At 41.4% G+C, this 15,547-nt stretch overlaps 1 protein-coding gene across 2 annotated transcripts in view; it reads left to right on the top strand.

Annotated features, from left to right (window-relative positions):
- The first annotated feature begins 3,917 nt into the window (after nt 1-3,917).
- Nucleotides 3,918-15,547, top strand: part of SENP1 (SUMO specific peptidase 1) — a 67,237-nt gene continuing 55,607 nt past the window's right edge. The window contains exon 1 of one of the 2 annotated variants that reach the window (XM_089652033.1): nt 3,918-4,228. The gene's annotated coding sequence lies outside the window, so the exon portion shown is untranslated. The remainder of the gene's footprint in view (nt 4,229-15,547) is intronic. The other variant, XM_089652032.1, reaches the window with a different exon arrangement.

The raw sequence follows: 15,547 nt of genomic DNA, 5'->3' as shown, positions 1-15,547 counted from the left end.
CCACCCTTTCAGTGTCCATCAGTGCAGCCTATCAGTGCCCATCAGTGCAGCCTCATTAGTGCACATCAGTGAAGGAGAAAAATAACTTATTTACAAAATTGTATAACAAAAACTAAGAAAAAACTTTTTTTTTCAAAATTTTCTGTGGTTTTTGGTTTAAGAAAAAATAAAAATCCCAGAGGTGATTAAATACCACCAAAAGAAAGCTCTATCTGTCTCAAAAAAATGATAAAAAGTTCATATGGGTACAGTGTTGCATGACCGCGCAATTGGCATTCAAAATGTGACAGCGCTGAAAGCTGGAAATTGGCCTGGGCAGGAAGGGGGTATAAGTGCCCTGTAGGCTAGTGGTTAATACCCCGGTCACATCAGGTGCAACTTGGCATGAGATTTGCATGCTATGCGACTAGAAAATCGCATGCCAAGTCGCACCCTATGGTCCTCAATTAGAGCGGTCATATCAGTGCGGTTCCGATCTCTAAAGTAGCACATGCACTACTTTTGGTGCGATTTGCATAGACATCTGTGTCAGATGTCTTGGAAATCACACCTAAAATTGGCATCTCACCCCACTTTGAAATCATGCGACTTCACTGTAAGTCGCACAATTTCAAAGTTGGGCTTGATGTGACTGTGGTGTAAGGGCCAGTTAACACTATAGAAATGCAGTCCAGATGTGTTCTGGATGCATGTTTTTGGCACGTTCTGGTGCATTTTGGATGCATTCCAGTTAATTTTTTCCCATCTTTTTGTTCAATTTTAATAGGGACATGTGCATTCAGGTGCGTTTTTGATGTGTTTTAGTACAGATATGTGCAGGAAAAATGCAGCATGTTCTACTTTTTTTTTTCTGCATCTGGAACGCACTGGAACTGCAAGCACTGATGTGAACTATGACATTGACAACTGTATAACCTACGTTCTGTGCATTTTGGATGCAGAAAGAAAACACACTGAAACGCATGTAGTGTGAACGGGCCCTAAGACAAGACGGATTTTCTTTAAAGTGGTAGTAAAGTGCGTTCTTTGACTTTTACCTGCAGGTAAGCTTACCTGTATGTAAAATGAATATCTCCTAAACGTGCACCTTTTTAGTAAATATTCCAGAGAGGAGCAGCCGCAGACATCACTGGCGCATGCGCTCTGAAGGAACGGCATACCCATGCCATTCCTTCAGAGCTGTGTGCTGTGCCCAGGGCTCCCGCGTGATTGCACAGGAGTGACGTCATTGCGGCTCAGCCAGTCAGATGGCCGGAGCCCTTGAACCCGGAAGGAAGACCGGGTGAAGATGGAAGCGGTGACAGCGAGCCGCTGGAGGGATTTGTTTTAAGGTAGGTACTTCATATTGTGCTGCGATGTTTTTTTATAGACTTTACTATCTCTTTAATACATATGCAAAGCCAAAATGTTTTGTTTCATATAAAGCAGGAGAGGGTTAGAAAACCAGTCAGATTTTATTGCGGTCTGTGTCCCCTTAGTGGAAATGTGCTCTCTCTATTAGAGGAATTTACTACAACTGGAGCTGACAGAATCTGGAGCAGCTGTGCATACCAGTCAGCTTCTATTTTTGGTTTGTCCAGTAAAACTTTAACCGCTTCCCGACCACCCTACAGCAGAAGTACTGCTACAGGGCGGCAGGGCTGCTCAAAATCATATATTTATATGTGATTTTGTATTTCCGGGTAGGGGGCGCATGCACCTCCCTACCAGTACTGCCATTGGCGGCCTCAGCTGTCGATCACCGGGTCTTGGCCAGAGATTGCCCGGCAGCACCTGGAGATCGCTGAGGAACAGTGACAGAGGAGAGGTCTGTGTGTAAACAATAGAGATCTCTCCCCTGTCAGTGCCAGCACGCTGCTTTGTATTGCTCTGCATAGCAGAGCAATACAAAGCAGCCTGCTTACACAGTAAAGCACACACAGACAAAATAGTAAAACAGCACACAGTTAACCCTTTGATTACCCCAGATGTTAATCCCTTCCTGCTCAGTGTCATTAATACAGTGTCAGTGCTTTTTATTAGCACTGATCACTGTATTATTGTCAGTAGGATGTCAGTGGCAGTTAGTCAGTTCAACCCCCAGTGTCAGAATGCCCTCCGCAGTCCCGCTACAAAGTCGCTGATCGCCGCCATTACTAGTATATATGTATAATAAAAAAATAAAAAAAATTCCAGTATCTATAGTGCCATTTGTAGACACTATAACTTTCACATAAACTAATTAAATTTACATGGATTAGGATTTTTTTTTTTTTAGCAAAGACATGTAGCAGAATACATTTTGCCTTGAATTTATGATTATTTTTTAAATTTTTATATTGGATATAATTTATAGCAAAAAGTAAAAAATATTGTTTTGGTTTTTTTTCAAAATTGTCAGTCTCTTCTTGTTTATAGCACAAAAAATAAAAACCGCAGAAGTGATCAAATACCACTTAAAGAAAGCTCCATTTATGGGGAAAAAGGACATAAATTTCATTTGGGTGCAGTGTTACAAGACTGCCTAATTGTCAATTTAAGTAACGCAGCGCCATATTGCAAAAAATTGCCTGGTCAGGAAGGGGGGGGGGGGGGTGTAAATCCTCTGGAGGGCAAGTGATTAAAAATGAAGAATAGAAGCTGAATAGAAGCCATACACAGTTGCTCCAGGTTCTGGCTGTTCCAGTCTTAGTACAATCTTTCCGGTGTCTCTCTCGACCTGTCCTAGTGACTTCTATCACCGAGACAAAATTTTGAATTGTCAGAACAGGAAGAGTGAAATTTTCCATTGGGGACCCTTGTTCTTGTGACAACTGTCTAAGACTTTTCCCTTACTTTAGGGATATTTCCAATCACTTCCTGTGGGGTGTGCAGTACAGGAAGTCAGGGGCAATCTCTCTAAGGGAAGTGTACAATCCAAAGGCACACGTTCCTGCGTTAAACATGGCTGTGTGTATAAGTGGGTGCTGTAGCGACTGTCGGCTGGAACCAAACAAAATCAGCAAGGGAGAATGTCACCAGCACACTGAGGATCACCAATATGGGTCCAAAGGTTTCAATGAACGATCACATAGTTACAGCAAAGCAACGTTTTGGAGTCTCGCAGGACCCCTTCATCAGGCATGTGATAACTATGTGATCGTTCATTAAAACCTTTGGACCCATATTGGTGATCCTTGGTGTGCTGGTGACATTTTTTATTGCTAACCTCTCTAAGGGGACACAGACAAAGTTTCTGCCTGTAGATATACTTGAATTCAGGTAATTACAAACATGAATTCATCACCATACAATTTCTATAGAATTAAGATAAATTGAATCAAAATACATATATTCAATAAATACTATTTGCCTTTTTACTCTTTACATCTATCAGCGAAATAAAACAATTTTTTTTTTATTATGCAAGATGCGCTTTTGATTTTGTGAACATAAAGTTCCAAAAAAGTTTTCATCTTGAAATGTTTACAAAGGCAGGGAGAGAGGAAATTAAAGTGGTGGTTAGTAAATGAGAGCACTACATCTACATTGAGGACATGCAGCCACAAGACGATAAACCTTCACCTTCCAGGTCTAGTCCTGTAGACATGACTCCTTTTGTCTGAGATGCACAGCCAGCTTCTGCAAACTTTCTCCCTCAGCAGCAGCACACCGCATGAGATCGTGCTCGGGGAACCTCAGGCGCCCCCTGCCGGCAACAAAGAAAATAGCTTCGTAGGTGGCCATCTTAACTAAGGGCATCTTTAATTCATGCGATCGACGGAGAAACACATAAAACATCAAAAGAGAACGGCAGCAAAATAGGTTCAGGAAAAAATATATTTCTGACAGAATATGCTGTGTTTCGTGCGCTGGATTAAAATTTCCTATTTTCTTTGACCGTGTCAAAAATGCCTGCAAAGGGTTCTGGGGCCAAATCACGTGATCAGCTCCAGCTCTCTCCGAGGGCACTCATCCGCGGAGACAAAGAACACTCCCAGCGGAGGCATTTCCCTTTTTTTCAACTGCAACTTTATTAACAAACAGGCGAACAAACGCACAAAGGAAATTTCCGAGACTTCCTTATCGGAGCGGTTTACTCAAAAGAGCAGCCCTCCCGTGTCTCCTGTGCTGCTGGTTTGTGGCGGCTTCCTCAGCTGGACAGGCCTTGTCGGCGGTTCTCGCTTATTATTTTCCCTCGCGGACTCCCTCACTCACGGCTGTCGTAAAGGCCGTCTTCAGGGTAGCCAGCGGGCGGCAAGCGATAGAGGTGAGTCTGCGCGCCAACAAGCCGGCGTGCTGAGAAGGGAGAAGGGGATAATAATGGAATGGAGGAGAGAGGGGATGGGGAGTTGTAGTGTGGAGAGACCCCAGTACTCTGCCTCCTCCTCAGTGTCACAGGACCTGTCCCTGCCGCCTTCACACTTTGCTACTGCTGGCAACTCTTCATGTCATGGCCGGACACGGTCCTAGACAAGTTCAGTGTGTTTAGAGGGTTAGTTCACCTTCACCAAAAGCTGCCTATGTAGATAAGGGACGCCTAGAAATAGAAACAGGGCAGCTCGGACTAAAGTTGAGTAATGCACTTGCTATAGGTGTAGGCCATTTATGTACCTCCTGAAGCCTGACTGGAAGACTTAGAGGGTGTTGCTAAGACAAACCTAGCTGTTCCTGTCCCCATCACAGAGGGAGCTCTTTCACTGTTTCAGTGCCAGTTCACATATGTGTGGTTTGAATGGCATCCGATCTGCATGACATGAGAAATGACATTGCTTCCTATGGTGCCTGTCCACATATGTCTGGTGTGCTGGCAGTGCGGATCGAAAAAGAGTCCTGTCCAATTTCTGAGCTGTCCGGTTCAGGTGTGGATTACAGGCTATTGACTTATATGGGAACTGTCTCTAAACCGCACATGTCATCAGTTGTGAACGCATTAAAATCCTGAACCTGAGCTAATCCTGTCCTGAACCACTGAACAAACTACTGTGTCAGATGTGAAACCTGAGCTTCAATCCGCATCGCACATGTATTAGTCCGCACTCAAACTTCACTTACTCTCTCTCCCCTGTGCAGTAGCTCTGAACTCAGGCTGCATTCACACTTGAGCATTTTGTAGCTTGAAGCTCCAAAACTGCTCAGACAGAAAAAAAAAAAAATCGTTCCCTATGGTGCCTGTTGGCGTGATCAGGTGTGAACAGTCAGCATAGAGAATAATTGACTTTTTTTAAGTTTGCGCTTTTTTCGAGCTTCAAGCTACAAAGCACTCAAGTGTGAATGCAGCCTCAGTGTTTGAGGGCTCACTCTTGTGAAGGTGAGATGTAACAGCTAGCTTCTCTTAGCAACATCCTCAGAGTTTCCAGTCAGGCTTCAGGAGGTACATATATAGCCTACACCTACGGGAAGGGCTTTAGTCACAGTGGCACAATATGTTTTTATCTACAGACACCCCTTATCTGCATTTTTGGGTGTAGGTGAAGTAACTCTTTAAGTACATTACACTTTTTGAGGCACTGTCTCATGGCTTCTCACATGGAAGAAAAATATTTCAAATATATTTTTTAAAAATATTCTTCTCAAATATACTGACATATATTTGAAATGCTACAATTTTGGCCATATTCAATATACATATATAGAATGTTGAAATGTTTATTACAAAATGTATGAAAAAATATTTTTAAACATACATTTCAAATATACTGTATTTTCTTTAAAAATGTTTTAAAAAATATATATTTTTAAGTATGTTCAGATTTTTTTTAACCTATAAAAGTCATTTTTACATATATTTGTAAATACATTCCAAAAATGTGTATTTTTAAAGACATACAGTATATTTGTGTGTGTGTGTATATGTGTATGTGTATATATGTGTGTGTGTGTATATATATATATATATATATATATATATATATATATATATTACGCCTACCAAAATTGTAGCATTTCAAATATGTCAATCTATTTGGGAAGAATATTTTTAAAAATATATTTTTCTTCCATATGGGTTAGCAAGGGAGCTGAGTAGGGTAGTTTTCCCAGCTATTACATGCAGACTGTGAGGTTGGCTGGGACAGGTCCTGTCACATTGTGGAGGAGGCCAAAAACTGTCTATGCAGGAAAGGGGTGTCTAGATAAAAACATATTGACCAAAGTTGAAAAATACCCTTTCTTTAGGTGTAGACTATATATGTACTGAAGCCTGACTGGAAAATTCCTAGGATGTTGCTAAGAGCAGCCTAGCTGTTACTGTTGACCTTCACCATCACATGAGTGAGAAACACTGAAACACTGAGTTCAGAGCTACTGAGAGGAGAGAGAGCACATGTGAGGAGGTTTGAACCAGAGAAATGACTCGCTCTTGTCATGGTGACAGTAACAGCTTGTCTTAGCAACCGCCCTGGGAGTTTTCTAGTCAGGCTTCAGGAAGTACTTAAGTGGTCTACACCTATGCAAGGGAAATATTCAACCTTTTATAGTAAAGGTGATCTGTGCCTGTAATGCTGGTCCAGTGTGCTGCAAAACCTCTGATTTTCTGTAGGTAGAGTACGCACATACCATATCTGGCAGTGCTCGCTGTTTTTATTGGGAGAATGTGGAGTGGTGCACATGTAGCCAAAACATGTTTAGTTTTGGTGTAACTACATGTCTATAAACAAGCCCTTTTAGTTAGTGGTAGTAAACCGCGTTTAAAAAAAACAAAATGGTTCCCCCACAGGATAATTTCTTAATGTGCTAGTATGCAGTGTATAACAGACTTATCTGTGAAACCCTTCTTCAGTAGCATGCTGTCACCGCTGACAAGGATTCCATCTTCACCCAGTCTTCCTTCTGGGTTTGTGGGTTTGGGCCGCTTGAATGGCTGAGCCGTGATGAAGTCACTCCTGCGCATGCTCGTGGAGTCACGGCTGTGGCACAGCTCTCCTATCCATCCATTGAGAGCACAGTGTGCATGTATCGGTGATGTCACTGTCGGCTTCACATGTAATTATCTCCTAAACGGTGCACATTTAGGAGATATTTACTGTACCTTCAGGTAAGCCTTCTTATAGGCTTACCTGTAGGTACAAAACAACAAATTGAGTTTGCTCCCACTTTAAAGGGCTAGTTCTCTTTTACCAAAAAACTGCCCACGCAGATAAAGGGTGTCTGTAGATAAAAACACTAGTTTTGATCAAAGTTGGATAATACCCTTGTTAAAGGTGTAGGCCGTTTATGTGCCTTTCAAAGACCAACAGAAAAACTCCCAGAGCTGGCATCATCCTGTCTGGGCTTGTTGCTAGGACACTGCTAAGTCCCTCCCAGCTATCACTGCTTATCCTCGCCATCACAGGAGTGAGCTCTCAAATTCTCACACGTGTGATCCACTGTCTCTTCTGGTGCAGCGCAAAGCTACTGCGACAGGGAAATGGAGCACATGCAAGGCACTTTGAATTGGCTGGGAGTGTCTTAGTAATGTCCTAGCAACAAGGTAGGACATGGAGACGCCATCTCTGAGAGATTTTCAGCCAGGCTTTGGGAGGTACATAAATGGCCCACAGCCATTGTAAGAGCATTACTTAAAGCTATATTAAAGGGTAATTATCTACTTTTGTATTCATAAAAAAAAGTTACTTCACTTTCTCTTGCACAGTGCAGTCAATTACCTCCTCTTCTGGAGTTCTTTTTTTCTTACAAGGGCCCCCTCAACAAGCCCAAGGCTGGGGGGGGGGCACCCATGAGGCCAAGCTTCCAAGCCAGGCTGTGTGTGTCCATAGACATACAGAGCACAGTTTGGCCATGCCCACCACTCCCTGACAGGTTTTGATTGACAACTTTGAGAGGGATTAGGGCAGCTGCTGTATGCCTAGCTGCGCATGTACATACATACATGCATGCATGGGGATCACTGTGAGCTGACAGGTAAGTGTATTTTATTGCAGAAGAGACATTGTATGTCTCTTCTGCGGTAAAAAGCCTGCCTGTTGCCAGTATGTAACAGCAGAACTTTAGTTTCACTTAAAGGTAAAAGAAATGGTGTGTTTTTTTTTTTTTTTTTTTGTTTTGTTTTTTTTCTGCTTTAGAACCACTTTAACTTTAGTCAAAGCTGCACAGTTTTTTTTTTTATCTACATGTACCCCACACCTACACAGGCATTGTTTTGCTATGGGTGAACTATGTCTTTACTGATGAATTCCGGGTATGAATCTTACAGTATAGTTACAATGGTCCAAGCTTGGAGCAATATAAGTATGTGCCATTCCTGGCCCATCCCAATGGAAGGTGACATCACTGTAGTATTTTCCCCTACTACTGTGATCTCTACTACTTTTGTTTTCTGTATGTGGCGGCATACTAACCATTCATAGAATGCCTTGGTTTTTTTTTTTTAATCAATGCCAGGGATTTTCTGGATGAGGTTGAGATTGTGACATCAGCTCCCTGCCTCTCCACCGCATCCAGTCAGATAATGTCTTGCATTCACTGAGACAAAAGAAAAGTGTTATTTGAATTGCACCCATAGCAGTTGGGCAACCCTCTGCTGTTACAGTGCATTGGCTCAACCACTCAGCATGAGTCCAAAAGACTGTGCAATGTAGCAGTAGTGGCTTCTACAGTAACTCTTACTTTCAACGGGGATCAGCCAGGTATGGCACATACATACTTGCTTTGGTCCAAGCTGGAGAAATATAACTGCTATAAAATTCATACTTAAACATCAGCTGTATTTAAAGGTTTTTTTTTTGTTGTTGTTTGCCTTAATGACACACACACACACTTTAATTAGGTGTTCTTGCATGGCAAGACCACTTACTGTTATCTCACATATATATTCTTATTATTATAGCCAAATTTACCACCCTAACTCCTCCCACAGTTTTTACACTACATAGACAGTAATATACAGAAACGTGCGGATTGTTCCTGATTGGTGTGCTATTACTTTGTGGAATGAATGGCGGAATGTTCAAAACTAGAGTGGGAGCTGACCAAAGCTAGAGTGTGAGCTGAAAAATCAGGACATGATTTCTAAACTGCCATCACTCCCTCATTTTCAAGCCCACCTACACAAATCTTATATCAAAACGTTCAGCTATCCCTACTGCCACTAAAAATGTCCACGGCTAAGCCATAGAGTTGAAATGCATTTCTCACTCTATCAAGCTTGCCATATGCACTTTTTAAATTTTGATCAATTAGTTCATTAGTGTAATGTTTACTATCGTTACTCCAAACACTCCACACGGTTACTCTGCCCACTCCATAAAGTTACTCTGCCCAGTCCAACCTTTTCACAGTTACTCCAGCCACTCCAACCACACAACAGGTACTCAAGCCACTCCACCCAGTTACTCCACCCACTCCAGTTGTAGACTACTGGTGGAGGCAAGAACACTTCACACAATTTCCCCAGAAATTGTAGCTTTTCTAGTTTACATTGTCCCTTCTATTTCTGTATGTGGATGATGATTAAAAAAAAAGCCAGTCTTTGGAATAATTAGTATAAATAAAATCAAACTGTTTTAAATTGGCATACAAATATATATTTGATATCAAATCTTTGTTTTGTGGAAATAACATGGTGTGGGTGGATTTCTGCTTTCACAGACTGTCACGCCCCGCTGGCCTAAGAATATGAGGGAACCGATTCCTCCATTAATCTAAATGTAATATCTCACCCCTATTTTGTTTAGCTGGTTAGTGGGCATGGAGGAGGAGGATGGGAATGGCTGTCATTTACCACTGTGTATACAGGCACATGTGTGACTCTATAGTCACATGGGCTGCTCAGATAGGGAGGAAATGCTCAGCATAGAAACTCACTGGAAACTGAGCATGTACAGAGTTGCCTTTACTACAGCAAAATCCCCAGCTGAATTGGGGACATGAACAGAAGGTGGAGATACACAGTAGCAGGATCAACCAGATTTTTTGCGGAATACAGAAAATGAATGTCATAGTGACTGAGTATGAACAGCATGTAATACAACTTTTATTGATAGTTTTCTGGTGTGTGTGTGTAGAGAAACTTTAAAGCATTAAGGTAAACCACCCTGCATGCAGCTCCCCCTAAATACGTACCTGAAACTGTTCTCGATACAGCGATGTGCAGAGGCTCTCTCTCCCTCCTCCCCTCATTGGCTCAGAGACAGCAGTGGGTGCCATTGTTCTTTCTGTTAAACGGTCCTGCTGGAAAACCAACTTTTGATCAGTGAATGCAGCCAGTGGCCTGAAGTTCTAATCTGTGTATTCTGACAACAGGGGTGTACTGCTGTCAGAATACAAAGACAAAGCAGGAAGGATTTTCCCATCCATGTCTATGTGTGAATGGGGAAATTGGTAGTTTTTTTTTTTGTTCGGCTGGCTGAATGAAAAAAAAACTCAACTATGTATGACCAGCTTAACACAAATTGCTTTAATAATTGTTTGTTTATTTTTTGGAAATATTGTGTGAGATAAGACAGTTCATCAAAGTAAAATATGGAATGTGAGGTAAATACTGCAAAATAAAAAAGCATTAAATAGATAATTAACCACTTTCCCTTCACCCTTTTAGCAGTCTTAAATCAGGCAGTGAGAAAGCAAACACAGGGAAGAAGAACACAGCTATGCCTAACAGGAGAAAGTGATCCATTGTGTGTCCTTGCAGATTTGAGAAGAGGATCCATCACTTCCTCTTGTACCATCACCATCTAGTGTACACCAATCACATATCTAGGCACACAGTTAACCCTTTGATCACCTTAGATGGTAACCTCTTCCCAACCAGTGTCATTAGTACAGTGATCAGTGTATATTTTTAGCACTGATCACTGTTAGTGTCACTGGTTCCCACAAAGTGTCGGTTAGTGTAAAAATGTCCGTTGCAATATCGCAGTCTCGCCATAAGTTGCTGATTGCTGCAATCACTAGTAAAAAATTCCATTATATGTCCAATAGTTTATAGACACTATAACTTTTGCGCAAACTAATCAATATACGCTTGTTGGGATTTTTTTTTTTTTACCAAAAATATGTAGCAGAATACATTTTGGACTAAATTTATGAAGACATTTGATTTTTAATTTATGTATGTGTGTTTTTTATAGTAGAAAAAAAAAACCTGTTTTTTTTTTTTAAATTGACAGTCCTTTTTTTTTTTTTTTTTTTTTTTTTTTCTAACACAGAAAGTAGAAACTGCAGAGGTGATCAAATACCAAAAGAGAGCGCTATTTATGAGGGGAAAAAAGGATACAAATTACATTTTGGTACAGTGTTGCATGACCGCACAATTGTCAAAGTAATGCAGAAACTTTTCGCATAAAAAAATGTCCTGGTCAGGAAGTGGGTTAAATCTTCCGGAGGGCAAGTGTTAGTCAATTTATGAAAAAAAAATCCTTGGTTCTTTTCACACAGGGTGGACTCTGATTTCATTAGCGGGGAATCTGTCTGCGGAGCGGACTGATTTCACATCCGTGTCTGCTCAGTCTTTGCAGAATGTACACAGACAGAGCCTGCTCTGTTCTATAGGCAGCCAGGAGTAAACAGACTCCACTGTATGTTTACATCAGACTGCCTGCAATCCACTGAGCTGGAGAAAAGCAGCCTTACATTTATTTATTCCGTGGTACTGGCAGTTAACAATTTAGGAGTGTATAAAATAACAATGAGGGGAACTTTGCACTGGCCACTAAATTTCAGTGTGGAAATGTTCTACCTTGCGCTCAGGAATGTAAATATGTCCCAGTTCACACCAAATGCAACATTGAAATCATGCTTCTTCACTTGCAGTAGTGCGATTTTTATATGTGGCTTGCCTGACTTGTGTGTGAAGTCAAAAATAGTACAGGAACCGATTTGAATGCTTCCATTGCCGACAATAGGGTTCATGTGATTTAGGAACGGTCCAATTGCATGACCAGTCGCACCGGTGTGAACCGGGGCGAAATTGTAAGGGAGATTCTGTGAATAAAGTCACAATAGGATTTTTTTTTTTTATAATTTTGGTACATTTCGGTGTGCGTTCATTTATAGCATTATCATACTCTTGTGCTGCGTTGGCCTGTATTAAAAAAAAAAAAAAAATACAGCAAAATTTAAGTGCTAAATATTGGAACACATACATATTTAATGGATTTGCTAAATAACGCATGTTTTTGTATGAATAGGTTACTTTTGAGATAAATACCACATGGATTGTTTTAATGCAAACTTTCATGCGCTGTTTATCTGTTCGTGAATTAAGCCCACAGCCCCATACACATTTAGTTATGGATAATGTTGTGTATCCCATTATCTGCCGGCAGCTGCTTCTGCTACAGATCTTATGTGCCTCCTCACAGCCTCATCAGCTATCTTCCAGTGCTGTAAAATGTATCTGTGGCCTCGTCTTCATAGAAAAGTAGCACCACTTGTCCACCCCCTTCTGCTCTCTGCCATTCATAGAATTCATCTTTTCTACACTCCCACAATGCATCAAAGTTTGTGAGTAGGAGGTGGAGATCCTGTCATTCAACTGCTCCTCCCTTCACAGAAGGTGATGCATTATGGGAGAATAATAAAAAGTTCTGTAAATGGAGGTGAGAGTGGAAAGAAACAGGCTGTGTAACCTTTCTGTGTCTGCAGTTTTATTTCACAGAGCTGGTAGATGGCAAATGAGGACAATATCCGGCAGCTGTGAAGAGGCACAGAGTGGGGCAACATTTTGTAGCAGAAGCAGACACCTGTAGGTAACGGGATACACATCATTAAATCTAATATGTATGGTGCTCTATCCCCAAAAAAGATTCATACTAAAATTGTTTTTACACTGTGTGCACAATTAGGCAATTGAGTGTTTTGACCAAACCATAACTTTTAGGGTGTGGCCTAAGGAATTCAACACCCTGCATATATATTAGGCAGCTTCTTTTCCTCAGTAATGAGCCAAAAAAAGACATTTAACTGACTCTGAAAAGTCAAAAATTGTAAAGTCTTTCAGAGGGATGTAGCACTCTTGAAATTGCTAAGATATTGGGGCATGATCACAGAACCATCAAACATTTTGTTGTAAATAGCAGGGTCGCAAGAAATCTGTTGAGAAAGAAAAACAACCGCAAATTAACGGCCAAATATTTGAGAAGAATCAACCCTGGAGTTACCAGAAACCCATTATCCTCCAGTGCTGTCATATTCCAGAACTGCAACCTACGTGGAGTGCACAGAAGTACGAGGTGTTCAGTGCTCAGAGACATGGCCAAGGCAAAGAGCACTGAAACCTGACTACCACTGACTGGGCCAAGAAATATCTGAAGACAGATTTTGCAAAGGTTTTATATACTGATGAGAGGAGAGTGACGCTTGACAGACCAGATGGATGGATGGACTGTGGCTGGATGAGTAACGGGCACAGAGCTGCACTTTGGCTCAGACATCAGCTAAGTGGAGATTGGGTCTTGGTATGGGCTGGTATTATTAAAGATGAGCCAGTTGGACCTTTCTGGGGTGAAAATGAACTCAGAATCCACTCCCAAACCTCTTGCCAGTTTTTAGAAGACGCTTTCTTCAAGCAGTGGTATAAGAAAGTCTGCATCTTACAAGTAGACTATGATATATATGCAGGACCATACTCCATCATATTCATCGAAGTACTCCACTGCGTGGCTAGGCAGTACAGGCCCTAAAGATGAAAGAAAGATATGGCCCCCTTCCTCACCTGACCTAAACCCTATTGAGAACATGTGGACCCGTCTTATTGAGAACATGTGGACCCGTCTTAAATAAGAGATTTTTGGTAAAGGAAAACAGTACACCTCTCTGAACAGTGCCTGGGAGGCTGTGATTGCTGCTGCACGAAAAGTTGATCTTCAACAGATGAAGAAACTTAGGGCTCATGTACACAGGGCGTTTGGAAAACTCTTCTGAATGATGGAAACTGCTAGAAAACGTAGGTCAAAAAATGTCAGTTTAACTACCTTTGCATAGCGCGTTTAGCCACGTTTATGCACGTTTGCGTTTTAGAAGCGTTTTTAAAAGATAATCTCAGGAGACCTTCCCAAATGCCCAGAATGCACTGAAAAATTAGTAAATTCAGTAAAAAAAGGCTACTAAAATGCCGCATGAGTTATTATATCAAGTCATGCTGTATTTTTGTAGTGAAAAGCATGCATTAATGTTTCAGTTGTCAGCAGGATTCCCACTGACAGCTGAATGTAAAAGAGAGAATTGCCGGCAATTAAAAAATAATAAACCGGCGTGGGGTCCCCCCTCCCATCCATACCAAGCCTTTCGAGTCTGGTATGCATCTTAAGGGGAAGCCCCACGCCAAAATTAAAAAAAAAAAAAAAAAAATGGCATGGGGTCACCCCCAAAGTCCATACGCCCCCCCCCCGGAACTATACCAGGCCACATGCCCTCAACATGGGGGGGTGCCAAAAGCAATTTGTCCCCTGTTGATGGGGACATGGGCCTCTTCTGGTTGTGGGGTCTACAGGCGGGGGGCTTATCGGAATCTGAAAGCCCCCAGATCCCCCCCCCCCTCCACGTGAATGAGTATGGGGTACATGGTAACGCTACCCATTCATGAAAAAGACAGGAGTCATTCTTTGACACCCGTGTGACATGGAGTCAAGGTGCTTTGGGGGCGTTGAGGGCATGTGGCCTGGTATGGTTCAAGGGTTTTCCTGACCTGCTGGGTTGCATACTCGGATAAGGCTCTGGTATGGTTTTTGGGGTGGTTTTTTTTTTTTTTTGCGTGGAGCTTTCCCTCAAAATCCATACCAGACCCAAAGGGCTTGGTATGGGAGGGAGGGGGGACCCTATGCGGGTTTTTTTTTTAAATTATTTTTTAATTGCCGGCAGTTCTTTCTTTTCATTCAGCTGTCAGTGGGAATCCCGCTGACGGCTGAAACATGATGCATGCTTTTCGCTACTAAAATTCTACATGAATTAATAATCAAAAAACGCTTCTAAATGCAAACTCTTATAAACGCAGTTAGGCAAGTTTACAAGCGTTTGCCGTTTTGAAACGCTGATAAAATTTACTCCTGAACGCAAGTTTGGTGTGTTCCGAAAAACAACTGTAAACTCAACTGCCTGTAAATGACATAGTGTACATGGGCACATAGGAAAACATTAGAGTTCAGGGGCTGCTGAAAAATTGCAGAAAAGCTCCTGAACGTCAGTTTATCAGCTGCAGTGTACATATAGCCTTAGACTCCATGAATGGAAGGTTTATGACTGTTGAAAAGATTGTGGCTATATTGATAAAATTACATATATATATGTGTACCTCGGTTAATGTAATTTTCGGTTTACGAATGAAAATCCATTGAAAATAATGCCTCGTTTAACAATTTATTTCGCAATATGAAGTGTATTCCGATGCAGTTTTTTTTTTTTTCTTCACTATAGCTCACATAATTAGCTGTCGCTTTCCCTGGAGTTAAAGGAAACTTTTTTTTTTTTTTTTTTTAAGAAACAAAGGAAATATTGTTTCTTTTAACTTGGGGAAATAAACTAACCGGAAACTTTCTTTCTTTTAGCTGGGGGGAAAGTGACAGCTGAATCTCTGAGCTATAGTGAAGAAATACTATACTATACGATACTGTCCTGTTCTAGTTTTCATCTATGTCTAAGCATAGACATTCCC

Source organism: Staurois parvus, unplaced genomic scaffold (assembly GCF_062004578.1).
Source record: "Staurois parvus isolate SC_StPar_1 unplaced genomic scaffold, SC_StPar_1.0 ptg000669l, whole genome shotgun sequence".
NCBI lineage: Eukaryota > Metazoa > Chordata > Amphibia > Anura > Ranidae > Staurois > Staurois parvus.
The sequence above is the reverse complement of the archived record's forward strand: the minus strand, read 5'-3'. Positions and strand labels throughout refer to the sequence as shown.